At 44.3% G+C, this 20,729-nt stretch overlaps 1 protein-coding gene across 2 annotated transcripts in view; it reads left to right on the forward strand.

Moving 5' to 3' along the window:
• Positions 1 to 3,745: 3,745 nt before the first annotated feature.
• The window catches only part of LOC124622258 (UDP-glucosyltransferase 2-like), a 125,845-nt gene continuing 108,861 nt past the window's right edge, over positions 3,746 to 20,729 (forward strand). The window contains exon 1 of one of the 2 annotated variants that reach the window (XM_047147919.1): positions 3,746 to 3,895. The gene's annotated coding sequence lies outside the window, so the exon portion shown is untranslated. The remainder of the gene's footprint in view (positions 3,896 to 20,729) is intronic. The other variant, XM_047147920.1, reaches the window with a different exon arrangement.

Here is a 20,729-nt window from a genome sequence, read left to right on the forward strand (position 1 = left end):
CATTTTTGTGATTTGCAAATATGTTCTGAACTACAGTGCATCTGCACTTTTGTCATTTTCATAACATGATTTCTACTCATTGCATATACATTTTTTTATGTGTGATTTGCTGATATGTTCTCTACTCATTGTATATATATTTTGTGATCGTCTGATATGTTTTACTTCATGTTCTACACCTATATATCTGTATATTCTGTGATTGTAAAGTTAGTTAGTTAAGAAAAAATTGGTTGCTCATGGCAAGTCCAAATGACTCACCATCGCTGCCACATTTTTGCCCCCCCAGTGGAGGGTTATGAAACGCGTACGTTTCATATGTATTCATTACCAGCGATGGCGAGGCATGACAGAATCTCTGACCAGAGAGTTATTTATCGTTGCTAGTCTGCGCTTGACCGCGTGAGAGTTCAGTTGTGTGTAGCGAGTCGGCAGGAACAGTAGTTGCGAGTTGCACTCTGTCTGCAGTAGTAGTCTCTCAGCAGTAATGTGTGGCGAGTCGACAGAGGGAGTAGACAGTTGGATAGTTGTACTCAGTCAGTGCTAGTGTGTAGCGAGTCGGCATGCGTCCGCGGTGTGCTCTGCCCACGAGTCTGGTCAGGAATGTGGTGCACGATATGTATATTATTGTAGAAGGTAATGAAGCAGCATTGCGCTCAGCTAATAACGTATGTTAATTGTAATTAATTTGTTCAAAATGATGCCCCAATAATAACTTTTTATAAAGTAACTCATTTAAAGAAAAAGATTCATTTCAAGTTAAATAATATTTCCTAAGCATTCCCTCCAAGAATCAAAATTAAATATAAGCCAGCATTGCACGGAGCTATGCTGAAATATAGGAGCAGATATAGATGCAGTTTTACTGAGGTAAGAATTTTGATTTAATTATTTCACAGGGCCGTAGGTCAGCGCTGCTGTCCTTATAAAATTTATCAGGTTTAATTATTTGTGTTGAGATGTTACATTCAGTTCATGGTTCATTATTTAATTAATATTATTATGGGTTAATGAGCAATTATCATTCCTTAATTTTTGTGTGGAGTTTACATTTGGGCCATTATTATTCCTTAATTTTGCAAGCAGGTTACGCTTGGCTCATTTTTATTATTCAGTTTTGTGCGAAGACAACTTCTGGCCCATTTTTATAATCATTGACTATTCTAATTACTTGCGGGGAGGTTACAAGGGTTTATACAAGGGCGATGTACTTGAGGACAATATTATGGAAATGGAGGGGAATGTAGATGAAGATGAAATTGGAGATATGGTACTGCGTGAAGAGCTTGAAAGAGCACTGAAAGACCTGAGTCGAAACAAGGCCCTGGAAGTAGACAACATTCCAATAGAACTACTGAGAGCCTTGGGAGAGTTAGTCCTGACAAAACTCTACCATCTGGTGAGCAATATCTATGAGAAAGGCGAAATACCCTCAGACTTCAAGAAGAATATAATGATTCCAATCCCAAAGAAAGCAGGCGTTGACAGATGTAAAAATTACCGAACTATCAGTTTAATAAGCCACGGCTGCAAAATACGAACACGAATTCTTTACAGACGAATGGAAAAACTGGTAGAAGCCGACCACGGGGAAGATCAGTTTGGATTCCGTAGAAATGTTGAAACACGTGAGGTAATACTGAACCTAAGACTTATCTTGGAAGAAAGATTTAGGAAAGGAAAACCTACGTTTCTAGCATTTGTAGACTTAGAGAAAGCTTTTGACAATGTTGAGTGAAATACTCTCTTTCTAAGTCTAAAGGTGCCAGGGGTAAAATACAGGGAGCGAAAGGATATTCACAGTTTGTACAGAAACCACATGGCAGTTATAAGAGTCGAGGGAAGCAGTGGTTGGGCAGGGAGTGAGACAGGGTTGTAGCCTCTCCCGGATGCTGTTCAATCTGCATATTGAGCAAGCAGTAAAGGAAACAAAAGAAAAATTTGGAGTAGATATTGAAATCCATGGAGAAGAAATAAAAACTTTAAGGTTCGCCGATGACATTGTAATTCTGTCAGAGACAGCAAAGGACTTGGAAGAGCAGTTGAACGTAATAGACAGTGTCTTGAAAGGAAGATATAAGATGAACATCAACAGAAGCAAAACGAGGATAATGGAATGTAGTCGAATTAAGTCGGGTGATGGTGAGGAAACAGCTGATCGTTCCGTTTCTCCTCTTCTACAATTTCCCTTGTGCTCTTCCAAACGTTTAAAAACAATTGAACTGTTTCTAAACGTTTGGAAGAGCACTAGGGAAATTGTAGAAGAACTGTTTCTAAACGTTTGGAAGAGCATAAGGGAAATTGTTGAAGAGGAGAAACGGAACGATCAGCTGTTGCGGAGCATGTTTTCCAGCTGGGGAACCACAATATTCGTTTCGAGGAGACGCAAGTACTAGCGGCCACAAGCGTATACTACGAAAGGCTGTACAGGGAGGCAATCGAAATCGCTAAACACCCATATAATTTCAAACGAAAGGAGGAGGGCGTGAAATTAAACGGTATATGGATGCCGGTGTTAAAGAAGATGTGTACCACCTGTCCACTAGTGGGTGGTGGCAACGGCAATCGACGGCGACGGACAGCGGCCAATTGCACTGACGTTTTCATAACACGTGACGTCACACCGCGGTGCGGGAGCGCGCGGACACGGAATTTAGTGGCAGTCAGTAGCGAGCCAGTGGGTGTGTTGGACCTTCCATCGGCCTACGGGCCCCCTTGAAGATGTCTCCCACAGTCGGAGACGAAACGTTGGGAATTGAGACAAAATTCATCAACCAACCACGGCATAACAGCCCGGATAATTATAATGGACAAAATGTACATTACAAATACATTTCTAAGTAGACGGGGGACCTCATTTACTTTCGTCAAACGAGTGTCCAATGGACTTAATCTGTGGCTTGTGTTGGATAGATCAGGAACCAATGTAAAGGTTGTAAATCAAATCATGGAGAGATCTCTGTGGCAAAACTTGGCTAAGAGAAGGAGTACGTCGGAGAGACATCAGGGAATAGTTAGTTTGGTAAAGGAGGGAGGAGTGTGTGTGTGTGGGGGAGGGGGGGAGGGAATAAAAATTATAGACGAAGACCAGGCTTAGAATGCAGAAAACAACTTCAAATGGACGTAAAGGAGTTTGCAGCCGTTTTACAGGGATGGGTAGACTTGTGCAGCATACACAAGCTTGAAGAGAACGGGCTAACTGCGGCAGGTAAAAACACTGCTGTATATTTCCAGATATGGTTTATTTCTTGGAAAACGATCAGTTCACCTTACTGCTCGACAATCTAAGCGTTTCGAAGGCGTAAGGCCCTGCTGCTATTTTGCAATGATAGTGAATGGTTTGCATAACTAACTGGCATACCAAACACAGTCCATCGTTCCCGAACTAAGCTCCACAACACCGAAATTGTGCATCCCGAACATGTGTTCCCTCTCTAAAAATGACCAGTTCGCCGTCCCGAACAAAATATTACGAATTGTCAGTTTTGTGATCCTCCCTGATCGCAATAGCAAATATACTGGAAGATTAGTAGTATTACCACTCAAATGGTCGAATAGCTGGGTGCTGCAGGAGACACAGAGTTCACGCGTCGCTTGTGACGACATATTGCGTAACGTTAAGTGGCAGCCAGCTGCCGTGTGACGCCTTATCAGTGACTGCCTCGCGATTCGAGGTCGGCGCGACCGCTGAGTCATATATTAAGCTGCGTCGTTGCTCCACGCAGCAGTCACAGCGACCGCGAGGGGTACGGCTAAAGTCGTCACTTCTGCTGTTCCACAGACGTCATCGCAGAGCGCAAAGTGAGGGACACGTATCTTTGCTGTGTTTCTTGTAGGAGTACTATTCTTTGTTGACAACTGACGGCAAGTTCGCACGCGAAGGAGCCAATCTGAGGTTTCTTTCTGCCACATTATCTGATAATATTTCTGTAGTATTTAATTGACTAGTTAGTTCAAACATGTCTGTGTAGTATTGATCGCCTTGGGCTCCACAGCTGAATTATATTAATGTTAATAAAAAACCACTACAGATGTAGTGGTACACATTTATTGTCTAACTATCAATTTCGTTAGTAAGAACGTCATCAGGTTACACTACCAAGAGTTCTTCACAGAAATCCCTACTAGGTTGTGTCTATTGACCTAAGAACTCTAGTTATCTTACGTAAGGTTAAAGGCAAATCGTACAACATGATCATAATTATTATAAACACACCGTCGACCACATGACTGAATCATGGTGAGCAGTGAATGTAGGCAAGTTGGCGTGCTTCTGTCTGCTAGACTCTAATCTAGTAGTGAACACTAGCCTCCAGTCTAGTAGTTTACACTAGACTCTAATCTAGTAGTGTAGACTGCGTGCCAAGTTGCTCGTCGTGTCTCTCCCAGGTGGTCGACGGGATGTTTATAACACGATCGTCATCGTCGGGTTGCAGAATTTGCCTTTAACCCCACAAAAGATAACAAGATTTCTAAGGTCATTACACTGGTACGTGTGGGGATTTCTTACGAGGACTCTTGCCAGTGTAACTTGATGTACTTGCTAACGGAACGAGTCGTGACATAATAAATCTGTATCAAGACAGTTGATGTTGTAGCTTATTAATATCACTGTCTGTGTCCTGTCATAAATGACATAGATGATGATGAACTTTGTCACGTCTTCTGGTGGTATGACTTTTCATCTGCCGAAGTACCTTTCATTAGATTTTTTGGATAAATAATTTTCTTGCAGTTCACACACAACATTAGTTAAAATCTGAACGTTGTGATCTATTTAAAGGTTGTTGGAAGGGGGGACTGAATTACAGTGGTATACTGCCTCTCTTACGTCGCTGAAGTGTGTCACACGTGTGTTAGATTTTTGTGGGTGCTCGTGGTGAGTGTTTGTATAATGGAGTGCTGTATTTGTATGCTGCAAGATGATGGTGAAAAAGAAATGAAGACGGCAGCCTCGGCGTTCATTCAGCTACCACCAAGGACTGCGCCAAGCTTCATGGACGCTACTTGCCCATACTCTCACTCGGTGAGACAGTGAGGAGAATCATGTCTTTTTACATCTAACACTGAGGCAAAGTTTGTTGCTCGGGGACTAAATGCAACAACCTTCTCTCACATCGCCATGTCGACAGTCGTAATCTAAATTTATCGCCACCAGAATAGTGTTCGGATACTTCGGCTTCAGGCACCAATGCACAAGCGTGCCACATCATCCTCAGCCAAAGAGGCAGGCCCCAACATATCTGGGTTACCTAAACGCACCAGTTATCGTGCCATATTCAGCTGCACCATCTTAAAGTCGCGTGACTCTAGGGAGCTTTCGACGCGCAGAAATACTCATCCTGTCAAGTTCTCCGTGTCGTTTATCCAACAATAAACAATACACTATTAATAGTTCCCCAGAGCACATTGATGGTGATGACCACGATTAAAGTCGAGCATCTGTTTTTACGGATTTTCATGTGAGACGGAAACTGTCACGATGAAGAAAAATGAAAGTTTGTAGAAAATTACTAGCGTGTGCGCCAAGGGTCTCAACCAAAGGCTTCGTGATCTTGGCTGCAGATTTCTACATCTGCGTTATCGGTGGGAATTGTAGGACTCCGTTTGATAGGTCAGGTGTGCACTACACAAACGCAACAGCTACTCGGGTTGCAGAGTATTCGTCGAGTGCACATGAGGATTTTTATTTAGACTTGACGGTAGTTTGCCGTCCTCTGATGAACACAGGCCAATCGATATGCTGCAAGGGAAGGCAGACGACGTTCCGAGTAAAGACAGTCCGGCTGTTAAAATTTTATCAGTAAAATGCCGAAGTATTCGTAATAAAGTCCTCGCATTTACTGCCCTCCAGGAATGTTCTCGTACTCAAATTATTCTTGGAACCGAGATCTGGATGAAACCCGCAGTGGAAAGCTCTGGGACATTTTGCGAGACGTGGAAAGTGTATCCCACAAACAGATTAGAGATCGTAGGAGGGTGAGTGTTCGTTGCAGCTGACAAAAATATTGTTTCTATTGAGGTCGAAGTTGAGTGTGGCAGTGAAGTTGTGTGGTCGCGAATAACAGATGTAAGAGAAGCCAAGTATTGTTGGATGTTTTTACCGGCCACCCGATTCCGTTGTGGCAGTTCTAGAGTCATTCAAAGAACACCTACGGTCAGTAGCACGTAAATACCCAGATAAAGCAATACTAGTTGGCTGCGATATTAACCTGCCGTGTTTAGACTGGGATGTCTATGGTACAGAAAGACAGCCATGCGAAATGCTTTAGAACACGTTTTCTAAAAACTGTCTTGAGCAGCTAGCTCGGCAACCCACACGCAATGGAAATATCTCGGACCTTGTAGCTACAAATAGAGGGGACCTAATCTACAATGTCAGTAAAGAAACAGGGATTAGCGATTATGATGTCAGTATAGCAGCTATGGCCAGGAAAGTTAATAAATCAGTCAAGAAGGCTAGGAGACTTTCTGTTAGACAGATAAGCAGTTGTTAGCATCTCAAAAAATGGTGCAAATGGCTCTGAGCACTACGGCACTTAGCATCTGAGGTCATCAGTGCCCTAGAAATTAGAACTACTTAAACCTAACTAACCTAAGAACATCACACACATCCATGCCCAAGGCAGGATTCGAACCTGCGACCGTAGCAGTCGCGCGGTTCCGGACTGAAGCGCCTGGAACCGCTCGGCCATCATGGCCGGCTGTTAGCATCTTACTTAGACAGTAAATTGACATCATCTAATTCCAGTAAGATGGATATAGAGGAATGAGGGCAAGATTAAGCAGATTATACAGGGTGTTACAAAAAGGTACGGCCAAACTTTCAGGAAACATTCCTCACACACAAAGAAAGAAAATATGTTATGTGGACATGTGTCCGGAAACGCTTACTTTCCATGTTAGAGCTCATTTTATTACTTCTCTTCAAATCACATTAATCATGGAATGGAAACACACAGCAACAGAACGTACCAGCGTGACTTCAAACATTTTGTTATAGGAAATGTTCAAAATGTCCTCCGTTAGCGAGGATACATGCATCCACCCTCCGTCGCATGGAATCCCTGATGCGCTAATGCAGCCCTCGAGAATGGCGTATTGTATCACAGCCGTCCACAATACGAGCACGAAGAGTCTCTACATTTGGTACCGAGGTTGCGTAGACAAGAGCTTTCAAATTACCCCATAAATGAAAGTCAAGAGGGTTGAGGTCAGGAGAGCGTGGAGGCCATGGAATTTGTCCGCCACTACCAATACATCGGTCACCGAATCTGTTGTTGAGAAGCGTACGAACACCGACTGAAATGTGCAGGAGCTCCATCGTGCATGAACCACATGTTGTGTCGTACTAGTAAAGGCACATGTTCTAGCAGCACAGGTAGAGTATCCCGTATGAAATCATGATAACGTGCTCCATTGAGCGTAGGTGGAAGAACATGAGGCCCAATTAAGACATCACCATCAATGCCTGCCCAAACGTTCACAGAAAATCTGTGTTGATGACGTGATTGCACAATTGCGTGCGGATTCTCGTCAGCCCACACATGTTGATTGTGAAAATTTACAATTTGATCACGTTGGAATGAAGCCTCATCCGTAAAGAGAACATTTGCACTGAAATGAGGATTGACACATTGTTGGATGAACCATTCGCAGAAGTGTACCCGTGGAGGCCAATCAGCTGCTGATAGTGCCTGCACACGCTGTACATGGTACGGAAACAACTGATTCTCCCGTAGCACTCTCCATACAGTGACGTGGTCAACGTTACCTTGTACAGCAGCAACTTCTCTGACACTGACATTAGTGTTATCGTCAACTGCACGAAGAATTGCCTCGTCCATTGCAGGTGTCCTCGTCGTTCTAGGTCTTCCCCAGTCGCGAGTCATAGGCTGGAATGTTCCGTGCTCCCTAAGATGCCGATCAATTGCTTCGAACGTCTTCCTGTTGGGACACCTTCGTTCTGGAAATCTGTCTCGATATAAACGTACCGCGCCACGGCTATTGCCCCGTGCTACTCCATACATCAAATGGGCATCTGCCAACTCCGCATTTGTAAGCATTGCACTGACTGCAAAACCACGTTCGTGATGAACACTAATCTGTTGATGCTACGTACTGATGTGCTTGATGCTAGTACTGTAGAGCAATGAGTCGCATGTCAACACAAGCACAGAAGTCAACATTACCTTCCTTCAACTGGGCCAACCGGCGGTGAATCGGGGAAGTACAGTACACACTGACGAAACTAAAATGAGCTCTAGCATGGAAATTAAGAATTTCCGGGCACATGTCCACATAACATCTTTTCTTTATTTGTGTGTGAGGAATGTTTCCTGATAGTTGGGCCGTACCTTTCTGTAACACCCTGTATATCGTGACCTGGAGAGTTATGTGTCTAGTAAGTAGATAAATAATAGAAAGGACCCACCATGGTTTCAAAAGAGAACCCACAAATGACGAAAAGCAAAGGTTAACAGCGATTCGTGCGACTGTGAAAAGACCTATGCGCGAAGCGTACAGCAACTGCCACCGTCACACTTTAGCAAAAGATGTGGCAGAGAAGCCGACAAAATTCTAGTCCTGTGTTAAGATCGGTAAGTGGGTCTAAGGCTTCCTTTCAGTCTCTTGTTGACCAGTCTGGTCTGGCAACTGAAGATAACAAAACGAAAACCAAAGTTAGAGTCGTACAAACGTACCGTCATTTGATCACCGGTCAGACTCTCGTGCGGACGACACAGTAATAAGCATACCTGGCGTAGAGAAACAACTGAAAGATTTTAAAGCAAATAAATCACCCTGTCCGGATGGAATCCCAAATAGGTCTTACAAAGAGAACTCTTCGGCATTGGCCCATTGCCTATCGTGAATCTCTCGCCCAGCACGAAGTCGCAAGCGACTGGAAGAAAGCGCAAGTGACTCCAATGTATATGAAGGGTAAAAGAACTTACCGGCAGAATTACAGACCAATACCCCTGACTTCGGCTGGCTGCAGAGTCCTTGAACGTATACTCAGATCAAATATAATAAGCTTTCTTGGGACTGAGACGTTTCTGTCCACGAATCAGCATGGTTTTAGAAAGCATAGCTCGTGCGAAACTCAGTTTGCCATTTCGTCACATGATATACTGCGACCTATGGATGAACGGCATAGGCAGATGCCATCTTTCTGTTTTTCCTGAAGGCATTTGACACGGTGCTCCACTGAGGGCTGTTAACGAAGTGCGATTATGTAGATAAGTTCACGGATCTACATCTACATCTACATTGATACTCCGCAAGCCACCCAACGGTGTGTGGCGGAGGGCACTTTACGTGCCACTGTCATTACCTCCCTTTCCTGTTCCAGTCGCGTATGGTTCGCGGGAAGAACGACTGTCTGAAAGCCTCCGTGCGCGCTCTAATCTCTCTAATTTTACATTCGTGATCTCCTCGGGAGGTATAAGTAGGGGGAAGCAATATATTCGACACCTCATCCAGAAACGCACCCTCTCGAAACCTGGACAGCAAGCTACACCGCGATGCAGAGCGCCTCTCTTGCAGAGTCTGCCACTTGAGTTTATTAAACATCTCCGTAACGCTATCACGGTTACCAAATAACCCGGTGACGAAACGCGCCGCTCTTCTTTGGATCTTTTCTATCTCCTCCGTCAACCCGACCTGGTACGGATCCCACACTGATGAGCAATACTCAAGTATAGGTCGAACGAGTGTTTTGTAAGCCACCTCCTTTGTTGATGGACTACATTTTCTAAGCACTCTCCCAATGAATCTCAACCTGGTACCCGCCTTACCAACAATTAATTTTATATGATCATTCCACTTCAAATCGTTCCGTACGCATACTCCCAGATATTTTACAGAAGTAACTGCTACCAGTGTTTGTTCCGCTATCATATAATCATACAATAAAGGATCCTTCTTTCTATGTATTCGCAATACATTACATTTGTCTATGTTAAGGGTCAGTTGCCACTCCCTGCACCAAGTGCCTATCCGCTGCAGATCTTCCTGTATTTCGCTACAATTTTCTAATGCAGCAACTTCTCTGTATACTACAGCATCATCCGCGAAAAGCCGCATGGAACTTCCGACACTATCTACTAAGTCATTTATATATATTGTGAAAAGCAATGGTCCCATAACACTCCCCTGTGGCACGCCAGAGGTTACTTTAACGTCTGTAGACGTCTCTCCATTGATAACAACATGCTGTGTTCTGTTTGCTAAAAACTCTTCAATCCAGCCACACAGCTGGTCTGATATTCCGTAGGCTCTTACTTTGTTTATCAGGCGACAGTGCGGAACTGTATCGAACGCCTTCCGGAAGTCAAGAAAAATAGCATCTACCTGGGAGCCTGTATCTAATATTTTCTGGGTCTCATGAACAAATAAGGCGAGTTGGGTCTCACACGATCGCTGTTTCCGGAATCCATGTTGATTCCTACATAGTAGATTCTGGGTTTCCAGAAATGACATGATACGCGAGCAAAAAACATGTTCTAAAATTCTACAAGAGATCGACGTAAGAGATATAGGTCTATAGTTTTGCGCATCTGCTCGACGACCCTTCTTGAAGACTGGGACTATCTGTGCTCTTTTCCAATCGTTTGGAACCCTCCGTTCCTCTAGAGACTTGCGGTACACGGCTGTTAGAAGGGGGGCAAGTTCTTTCGCGTACTCTGTGTAGAATCGAATTGGTATCCCGTCAGGTCCAGTGGACTTTCCTCTATTGAGTGATTCCAGTTGCTTTTCTATTCCTTGGACACTTATTTCGATGTCAGCCATTTTTTCGTTTGTGCGAGGATTTAGAGAAGGAACTGCAGTGCGGTCTTCCTCTGTGAAACAGCTTTGGAAAAAGGTGTTTAGTATTTCAGCTTTACGCGTGTCATCCTCTGTTTCAATGCCATCATCATCCCGTAGTGTCTGGATATGCTGTTTCGAGCCACTTACTGATTTAACGTAAGACCAGAACTTCCTAGGATTTTCTGTCAAGTCGCTACATAGAATTTTACTTTCGAATTCAATGAACGCTTCACGCATAGCCCTCCTTACGCTAACTTTGACATCGTTTAGCTTCTGTTTGTCTGAGAGGTTTTGGCTGCGTTTAAACTTGGAGTGGAGCTCTCTTTGCTTTCGCAGTAGTTTCCTAACTTTGTTGTTGTACCACGGTGGGTTTTTCCCGTCCCTCACAGTTTTACTCGGCACGTACCTGTCTAAAACGCATTTTACGATTGCCTTGAACTTTTTCCATAAACACTCAACATTGTCAGTGTCGGAACAGAAATTTTCGTTTTGATCTGTTAGGTAGTCTGAAATCTGCCTTCTATTACTCTTGCTAAACAGATAAACCTTCCTCCCTTTTTTTATATTCCTATTAACTTCCATATTCAGGGATGCTGCAACGGCCTTATGATCACTGATTCCCTGTTCTGTACATACAGAGTCGAAAAGTTCGGGTCTGTTTGTTATCAGTAGGTCCAAGATGTTATCTCCACGAGTCGGTTCTCTGTTTAATTGCTCGAGGTAATTTTCGGATAGTGCACTCAGTATAATGTCACTCGATGCTCTGTCCCTACCACCCGTCCTAAACATCTGAGTGTCCCAGTCTATATCTGGTAAATTGAAATCTCCACCTAAGACTATAACATGCTGAGAAAATTTATGTGAAATGTATTCCAAATTTTCTCTCAGTTGTTCTGCCACTAATGCTGCTGAGTCGGGAGGTCGGTAAAAGGAGCCAATTATTAACCTAGTTCGGTTGTTTAGTGTAACCTCCACCCATAATAATTCACAGGAACTATCCACTTCTACTTCACTACAGGATAAACTACTACTAACAGCGACGAACACTCCACCACCGGTTGCATGCAATCTATCTTTTCTAAACACCGTCTGTACCTTTGTAAAAATTTCGGCAGAATTTATCTCTGGCTTAAGCCAGCTTTCTGTACCTATAACGATTTCAGCTTCGGTGCTTTCTATCAGCGCTTGAAGTTCCGGTACTTTACCAACGCAGCTTCGACAGTTGACAATTACAATACCGATTGCTGCTTGGTCCCCGCATGTCCTGACTTTGCCCCGCACCCGTTGAGGCTGTTGCCCTTTCTGTACTTGCCCAAGGCCATCTAACCTAAAAAACCGCCCAGCCCACGCCACACAACCCCTGCTACCCGTGTAGCCGCTTGTTGCGTGTAGTGGACTCCTGACCTATCCAGCGGAACCCGAAACCCCACCACCCTATGGCGCAAGTCGAGGAATCTGCAGCCCACACGGTCGCAGAACCGTCTCAGCCTCTGATTCAGACCCTCCACTCGGCTCTGTACCAAAGGTCCGCAGTCAGTCCTGTCGACGATGCTGCAGATGGTGAGCTCTGCTTTCATCCCGCTAGCGAGACTGGCAGTCTTCACCAAATCAGATAGCCGCCGGAAGCCAGAGAGGATTTCCTCTGATCCATAGCGACACACATCATTGGTGCCGACATGAGCGACCACCTGCAGATGGGTGCACCCTGTACCCTCCATGGCATCCGGAAGGACCCTTTCCACATCTGGAATGACTCCCCCCGGTATGCACACGGAGTGCACATTGGTTTTCTTCCCCTCTCTTGCTGCCATTTCCCTAAGGGGCCCCATTACGCGCCTGACGTTGGAGCTCCCAACTACCAGTAAGCCCACCCTCTGCGACTGCCCGGATCTTGCAGACTGAGGGGCAACCTCTGGAACATGACAAGCAGCCATGTCAGGCCGAAGATCAGTATCAGCCTGAGACAGAGCCTGAAACCGGTTCGTCAGACAAACTGGAGAGGCTTTCCGTTCAGCCCTCCGGAATGTCTTTCGCCCCCTGCCACACCTTGAAACGACCTCCCACTCTACCACAGGTGAGGGATCAGCCTCAATGCGGGCAGTATCCCGGGCAACCACAGTCTTAGTCCGATCAGGGGATGCGTGGGACGAGCTGGCCGTCCCCGACAAACCCCCATCCGGACCCCCACAGTGATGCCCTGCCTGAAGCTGGGAGCGAAGGGATGCCAACTCAGCCTGCATCCGAACACAGCAGTTGCAGTCCCTATCCATGCTAAAAACTGTTTTGCAAAGAACGTCTGAACTAATCTACAGAGAGCGCAAACAAATCGACAAAATTTAAACGGTTATTAAAATACAAGATTGCCTAGTAAATGCAGTAATGCTGCTACTTGCGCACTGCTGACACTGCTCGGCGGCGGAAGGAGACTAAGCGAAATTACACTATTCAGGTACTAAAACACGATGCTACACTCTCAAATACTATAATACGCCCGAAATTTATGAATTAAACAATGCAAGTACCAAAAACACGCAAAGAAATTAAAAATTAAACTATGTAACAAATGAGTGAGCTAGGAGTATACGACTTGCTGCTCAGCTGCTTATCCAACGGCGGCAGGGAGTATGTGAATGGTTCGAAGACTTCTTAAGTAATAGATCCCAGTATGTTGTCATCGAGGCGAGTGTTCATCGGAAACAAGTGTATCGGCAGGAGTGCCCCAGAGAAGTGTGATAGGGCCGCTGTTGTTCTTTATATATATATAAATAATTTGTTGGCCAGGGTGGGCAGCAATCTGCAGTTTTTGCTGATGATGCTGTGGTAAGCGGTAAGGTGTCGCAGTTGAGTGACAGTAGTTAGATACAAGACGATTTAGACAATGTTTCTAGTTGTTGTGATGAATTGGTGTTAGTTCTAAATGTGGAAAAATGTAAGTTAATGCGGATGAGTCGGAAGAACGAACTTGTAACGTTGGTTTCAGTATCTGGGCGTAACGTTGAAAAGTGGTATGAGGTGGAATGAGCATGTGAGAACTTTGGTGGGAATAGCGCATGGTAGACTTCGGTTTATTGGAAGTGTTTTAGGAAAGAGTGGTTCAGATGTAAAGGAGAACGGTGCGACCTATTCTTGACTACTGCTCGAGCTTTGCGATCCGCCGTATCTGATCGGATTGAAAAACACATTGAAAAAATTCAGAGGCGCGTTGCTACGAAGGTTGGATGAAAAGCAATGCCTCTACCTTCGTTAATTTGGTTTGGATAGGAATATTTTTATAAATGAAAAGCAGAAATAATCCATAGAATGTGATCTTTAATTACCAATATTCACTTTTCCACATAATCACCAGCTAACTGACTATATTTCTCCCAACAATGAACACGTTTTCTGAAGCCGTCACGGAAGAAGTCGACACTCTGTTTCTGCAACCACAGTCTCACCTCTCAACGTCTTCATCAGAAGCATAATGATGTCCCCCCAAATCGTCTTTCATTATTGGGAACAGCTGGAAGTCAGACGGTGCTAAATATGGACTGTATGGAGGAAAATCTGGACTGTATGGAGGATGCCGTATGGTGGTGTGATTCAGTCTCTGAAGTTCTGCTGTGGTGGCACGTGAAGTGTGTGGTTTGGCGTTGTCAAGCTGCAGAAAAACGCTTCCCTTTTCCTTTCGGACCCTTATTAGCCGTCGTTTCAGAGTTCGCAGCGTTGTGATGTAAGGCTCTGAATTTGTTCTTGTTCCACGATCAACGAAATCAACTTGGATAACACCACCTGCTTCCCAGAACACTGCGGCCATGATTTTTCCGGCTGAGGGCTGCGTCTCGAATTTTCTGGAACGAGTCTTTGTTTCGATTTTCCATAGACGGAAGTTTCGTCTCCGGGTCGCAATGGTGTACCCACGTTTCGCCTCCTGTCACAATTGAATGGAGAAAGACGTCACCTTCATTCTCGTAACGCGAGAGGAGTTCCTGGCAAATTTCAGGTCTGTGCACTTTCACTTCAGGAGTCAGCACCCGGGGTACCCATCGTGCACAGATCTTCCGATAGCCAAGAAAAGCAATAATGTGACCCACACGTTCTTGTGAAATACGAATTGTGCTTGCAGTTTCTCTCTGAGTGATATGACGACCAATCTGTCAACATTTTGTTTGTGAAACTAGTTGGTTGCTGTCACAGTACGTCCAACTCTTTGTTTATCACGCTGATTAGATATTCCCGACTCAACATCTTTAAACTTACTCGCCCAACGACGCACAGTACTCACATCAACACAATCGCCATAAACTGTTTTCATTCTCTGATGAATCTCCTTTGGGGATGATACCTTCTGCTGTAAGGAACTCAATGAATGCACAATGCTTAAATCTCATTGACCGACCGTCTGCGCAAGGTTCCATGCTTTACACTGTAACAACACAACCGTTCAATGGTCCTGCCAACTGGAACTATAAAGAAGAGGCTACGGAACAAGCCAGTACCTGCCACATACCAATGCTGCCAACTGTTGAAGAGTTACGAAAGTTGAGGCATTACTTTACAGTCAACCGTCGTATATTTGTTAACAGATGGTTCGAAGAACACCTAAGTGTTACGGAGATGCTCTGGGAACTAATTTGGGAATCTCTGGAGGGAAGACGACATTTTTTTCGAGAGAGAAAATTTAGAAAATAGGCATTTGAAGCTGACTGCAAACCATTTCAGTTCTGTGAACATGCATTGCACTTAAGCAACACGAAGATGAGATTAAATAAAATACGTAGACATGTGGATAGTAGTTTTTCCCTCGCTCTATTTGGAAGTGAAACAGGAAAGGAAATGACTAGTAGTGGTACAGGGTACCCTCCACCACGCACCATACGGTGGCAAGAGGAGTATCTATGTAGATGCAGATGTAGATATGTAACTGGCAAATGCTTGTGGACATATGGCTTCAAAATGTTGGCAGAAAAAAATGTGTGTGAAATCTTATGGGACTTAACTGCTAAGGTCATCAGTCCCTAAGCTTACACACTACTTAACCTAAATTATCCTAAGGACAAACACACACACCCATGCCCGAGGGAGGACTCGAACCTCCGCCGGGACCAGCCGCACAGTCCATGACTGCAGCGCCTTAGACCGCTCGGCTAATCCCTCGCGGCTGTTGGCAGACTGATTCATACTTTCTGCTTGTGCATACTTTCATTTACTTTTTAGTAGTGTAAAAGCTACACTAGAGGACTTATTACTCATATTTTTAAATGAAACCCATGAAAGCGGACTGTCCTGGCACTCTCGCATTTGCCTAAAAAGGACAAAACAGTCTGCTAACATCAATATGAAGTACATATTTACTATGCTACTGTTGTCTTGTATGCGTAGTTTATTTTCTTACACGAATATATACTGAATTATAATGCTGATAATTATTGCTTTGGATCCGTGTAGTCAGTCACAACTGCAAAGTAGTTATTATCAACATAACATTACACACAACTGGGGACGACGGGACAACAAGCAGTTAAAAGTAACGTGATTTGATACTTACAATCTCCACCATGAACAAAATGGTCACAGCTACGAACTTCCTGGAGCGTGTGAGTTACAGGGGCTGGACAGCTTCCACTCTCGCAGGCATACGTTTAATCAGGTCCTGGAAGGTTTCTTGGGGAATGGCAGCCCATTCTTCACGAAGTGCTGCACTGCGGAGAAGTATCGATGTCTGTTGGTGAGGCCTGGTACGAAGTCGGCGTTCCAAAACATCCCAAAGTTGTTCTGTAGGATTCAGGTCACGACTCTGTGCAGACCAGTCCATTACAGGGATGTTATTGTAGTGTAACCACTCCGCCACACGCCATGCATTATGAACATGTGTTCGATCGTGTTGAAAGATCGAAGAAATTGCTCTTAAACAGTGGGAAGCAAGAAGGTGCTTAAAACATCAATGTAAGCCTGTGCTGTGATACTGCAACGCATAACAAGAAGGAATGCAAGCCCCCTCCATGAAAAACACGACCACACCGTAACACCACCGCCTCCGAATTTTACTTTTGGCACTACATACGCTGAAAGATGACGTTCATCGAGCATTCGCCATACCGGCACCCTGCCATCGGATCGCCACATTGGGTACCGTGATTCATCACTTCACACAACTTTTTTGTGGTGTGCGTACTGTAAGACCTTCGGTACACACACCATCAGATTATTTGACTTGTCACTCTAACGAAGTAGGCGAGTGTCAGCAATATGTCTCGTGGTCTTATCGTGCCGTGTTTATCTTCTGCCGTTAGGTCAGACGATAGAAATGCCACTTGCACGCTTAGAGTAGCAGATTGACGGTGACCAACTTTAAACAAAACTTGATTAATTTTCACACACATTTATTTAAATAATAAAAATCATAGATATTACGTAACTTGATTCTGGATGCTGTTTACAATTGACAATTCCTTTGGTCTTGTTACGTTAATCTTATTCTCACATATCTCTGATACTTAACAAAGTGTCTATACATTTATCTTCATGGCTATGTACAGGAATATGGTAATCACATTAGGCGCAGACTGAAACTTGACTACAGGCTGGTACAGACTAATGCAGACTGACTAATCGGAGGTCTGTACCTCGAGAGTTCAGGTATCACTGCGAGAGTGTGATCCGCGAGGAGAAAAGGTTCTACGTTAGCAGCAATCTCACTGGCTGCGTTACATATTTAATACGCGGATCGGCGTAAGCAGAATTTGGTCCGTCTCTAAGACAGCGCCATCTCGTAGTGCGGAGACGGACGAGCGCTGCGCCAGCGCTGTTGTGCTTAGCGGGGTGCGCTCTAGTGGGAAAGTTGTGTACGCGCTGACTACGCGGAACGATGAACGCATTTTTCCACCGTTCAATCGTCCAATGTTTACGCTCCTTACACCAAGCGAGGCGTCGCTTGACATTTACCGGCGTGATGTGTGGCTTATGAACAGCCGCTCAACCATGAAATGCAACTTTTCTCACCTCCCGTCTAACTGTCATAGTACTTGCAGTGGATCCTGATGCAGTTTGGAATTTCTGTGTGATGGTCTGGACAGATGTCCCCCTATTACATATTACGACGCTCTTCAACTGTCGGTGGTCTCTGTCAGTCAACCGACGAGGTCGGCCTGTTCGCTTTTGCGCTCTACGTGTGCCTTCACGTTTCCACTTCACTATAGCATCAGCACCAGTGGACCTAGGGAAGTTTAGGAGTGTGGAAATCTCGCATACAGACGTATGACACAAATGACACCCAATCACCTGACCACGTTCGAAGTCCATCAGTTCTGCGGAACCGCCCATTCTGCTCTCTAACGATGTCTAATGCCTACTGAGGTCTCTGATATGGAGTACCTGGCGGTAGGTGGCAGCACAATGCACCTAATATGAAAACGTATGTTTTGGGTGGGGAGGGGGGGGGGGGCGGGAGGAATCCCGATAGTTTGATCACATAATGTATATCATCCGATGCAAAGTTCAGCCTGTCACGCCTCACGCCTATAACGAGGAGGATGTAGGATTCTCAGAGAACGTAAAAAGTAAAATTATCGACTGAGAACCGTCATCGCGAGAGTTCTTAAACATATGTTACTTATGGTGATCAGAACATATCTACGTCGTGCCAATAGTTCCACCGTAGAAGTCTCGTAAAAATGTCCTGCAATCAGCTGCCCATTACAATCTGCATACAGTACTCGGGGCCCGTTTGGTATCAACACGTGCACCCGATAGCCCAACCTACGGCGTACACACCAGAAGGCTTCCTCAGCAATGTTTCAAAACATAATGCACACTCTGTTCAAACGTGTTTCGTTTCACTTCTCTTTATTCTGTTTGCTTCAATTTCTTTTCAGTCACATTTACGTTCTATGTCTCATCTTTTTATACTGTATTATAGGCTCTATAGGCGTTTAAAATGTCGCCACTTCTATGACTGAGACCAATCACCTATTGCATTCACGCTCCATTTCCTTAAACAGCACCATTAAACACAGTAGCTTATTTTACAACAGCAAGAAAATTTCAAAAGTGGAACGCCAATGTGTTCCTTGCATTTTTCCAATTCTGCAGTGTGCCTTTTTGACACGCAACATTTTGGTCAAATTATCTTCATCTTGACAATTAGTCGCCTTCATTTCATCAAAGTGTTGTAACCATTGTGCCTGATAATCTGCACCAGAATGTCAGTTCTGACGTCACGGTTGATAATGGAAGTAAGACTAAATAAACATCAAGACACATTCATAGGATTTGTCGACCTAGAAAAAGCGTTCGAAACGTCAAACGGTGCAATATATCCGATATTCTGAGAAACATAAGGGTAAGCTATACGTAGAGACGGGTGATAGGTAATATGTACAAGAGCCAAGAGTGAATAATAAGAGTGGACCAAGAATAAAGTGCTCGGATTTAACAGGGTGTAAGACAGGGATGTTGTCTTTCGCCCATGTTGTTCAACCTGTAGATCGAAGAAGCAATGATGGAATTAAAAGAAAGGTTCACGAGTGAAATTAAAATTCATGGTGGGAGGATATCAGTGATACGATTGACTGATGACATTGGCATCCTCAGGGAATGCTGACTGGAATGTACAGTCTAATGAGTACACGATACGGATTGAGAGTAAATCGAAGAAAGACGAAAGCAATGAGAAGAAGAAAAATGAGTCAAGCGAGAAACTTAATATCAGGATTGATAGTCACGATGTGTATGAAGTTACGGAATTCTACTCGCTATGCAGCAAAATAAACAATGACAGACGGAACAAGGAGGACTAGCAAGGAACAGGCTAGCAAACATCGGCCTTAATTTGACGAAGAAAATCCTGAGAATGTACATCTGGAGCACACAGCATTGTATGCTAGTGAAACATGGACTGTGGGCAAACCGGAACTGAACAAAATCCAAGCATTTGAGATTCGATACTACAGACAAACGTTGAAAATTAGGTGGAATGAAAAGGTAAGGAATGCGGAGGTTCTGCGCAGAATCGGAGAGGAAAAAATATTTGGAAAACACTTACAAGACGAAGGGACAGATGGTAGGACTTCTGTTAAGACATCAGGGAATTATCTCCATGGTACTAGAGGCAACTGCAGAGTGTAAAAACTGTAGAGGGAGACAGAAATTGGAACATATCCACCAAGGCATTGAGGACGTAGGTTGCAAGTGCTACTCTGAGATGAAGAGGTTGGCACAAGAGATGAGCCGGCCGTTGTGGCCGAGCGGCTGTAGGCGCTTCAGTCCAGAACCGCGCTGTTACTACGGTCGCAGGTTCGAATCTGCCTCGGGCATGGATGTGTGTGATGTCCATAGGATAGTTAGGTTTCAGTAGTTCTAAATCTAGGGGACTGATGACCTCAGATATAAAGTCCCATAGAGCTCAGAGCCATTTGAACCATTTTGAACCACAGGAGATGAATTCGTGGCGGGACACATCAAACCCGTCAGAAGACTGATGAACAAAAAAAAAAAAAGAAATTTACATGTAGTTCTATAAAAATCGTTGAACTTTAAATTCGACAACGAGAAGACAAATTCGTCACTACGTTGTTACTTCACGCGTCGGCTTTTTTTTTTCCAGGTAGCAGTTCAGTTGATCTCACAAAAGAGCGTACAACCTGAGTAAAACCAGAAAGAGATGGAGTGGCTCTCTGACTCTTACGCGGGAAACCGGGTCCCTAGTTTTATGTGATTAATTTGGTCCATTCGATTGTATTTTATGTAAATGTCAAGTGAATGTACACATAAAATTTGTACATATATGTTATAGTGTTATCTGAAATTGGATCTCTTAAAATAGTACCGAAAGTTATGTAAATTTAGCGACTGGCTCCAACTACCGACAGCCGACCATCCGCGTCTCGTGGCTCGCATGCAGGGCTTTCTGCTGCCACTGTAGTACCAACTGCAGTCGCTAC

Source organism: Schistocerca americana, chromosome 7 (assembly GCF_021461395.2).
Source record: "Schistocerca americana isolate TAMUIC-IGC-003095 chromosome 7, iqSchAmer2.1, whole genome shotgun sequence".
NCBI classification, from domain to species: Eukaryota; Metazoa; Arthropoda; class Insecta; order Orthoptera; family Acrididae; genus Schistocerca; species Schistocerca americana.